The sequence below is a fragment of the Aethalodelphis obliquidens genome, unplaced genomic scaffold, assembly GCF_003676395.1.
Source record: "Aethalodelphis obliquidens isolate GAN/ISIS:26980383/991018 unplaced genomic scaffold, ASM367639v1 scaffold10, whole genome shotgun sequence".
In the NCBI taxonomy this organism is placed as follows: domain Eukaryota; kingdom Metazoa; phylum Chordata; class Mammalia; order Artiodactyla; family Delphinidae; genus Aethalodelphis; species Aethalodelphis obliquidens.
In genome coordinates, this window is record NW_020837954.1 from 3,478,896 (window position 1) to 3,479,960 (window position 1,065).

A 1,065-nucleotide genomic window follows, 5' to 3' on the forward strand; every position below is an offset into this window, starting at 1 on the left:
TTTCAAATAAATGCAGACCTACCTTGATTTTCACAATAAGCCTCTATTAATTTCATGAGACAATGTTTTCACAAAATGTAAGACAAAACATATTAAATTACTTAACAGAACTCATAATTTAAATAATTAAAACTAATTTGTGTTTAAAGCTATTTGCAGATTTATTAGAGAAACAAATACAAATATGCATTTCTACAGAACTGTTTTTTTTTCCAAAATGAGCTTGAAACTTGTTCCACAGTTTTTACTTGTTTATATATCTATGGTAACCCAAGTATTGGCTTCTGTACCACTTGTAATGAGACAATTGCCCTTTCATCGCAATTATAAAAAACTATTTAAAAAAAAATTCGGCACATACACGTTAAATATTTTTCCTTAAAAAAATAATCTAATCAAAATATTGAATACTTTAGATTTAAACAATATTTTATTTACAAATCTGATTTGATTACTTTATTAATTACACAAGGTAATGCTTCAATTTTCAAGAACAGTTTTTTTTTTTAAATATAGACCAATGGAATGACATCCTATCTAGTAATATGTACTACACTTCAATTTTTTTCAAAATTAACATGACAAGTTTTCTAATACTTACATTTTGGGGGAAAATGTCATTTAATTGGGGGCACATATCTGATGAGACAAAAAATAACATGCAGAATTCCAAAAATAATCCGTTAAAGTAATATGATACTTACCCTTTATGTAATAAGACATCTATGAACAACAGTGCATAACAATATTATGTACTCATGTTTATGAGAAACCAAGCAGGAGGCAAAATGAGTTCATCCTGTTTTCTAATCATGTGCTATTTCATATGGCTGTTTGCATCATTTAAATAAAGTGTGTACATTAAATTTATAAGACTGCATTGCACTTAAAATTATTATGGATAGCCATGCTTGCCCTGCATTTAATGAATGATGAATTTCTCCTACTAACAGAGTAACTGGTCTCAAATCATGTCTGTGATGTAAAGAGTATTAAATTATATTTTCATCTCCTTTCAATTGCTGCCTTGGAAAGCAAGAATTCCTTTCTTGGAGAAGACTTACA

At 28.0% G+C, this 1,065-nt stretch overlaps 1 protein-coding gene across 2 annotated transcripts in view; it reads right to left on the reverse strand.

Moving 5' to 3' along the window:
- Positions 1-484: 484 nt before the first annotated feature.
- Positions 485-1,065, reverse strand: part of NOVA1 (NOVA alternative splicing regulator 1) — a 142,970-nt gene continuing 142,389 nt past the window's right edge. For both annotated transcript variants that reach the window (XM_027110972.1, XM_027110973.1), the window contains one exon: positions 485-1,065. This exon is cut by the window's right edge and continues 4,901 nt beyond it. The gene's annotated coding sequence lies outside the window, so the exon portion shown is untranslated.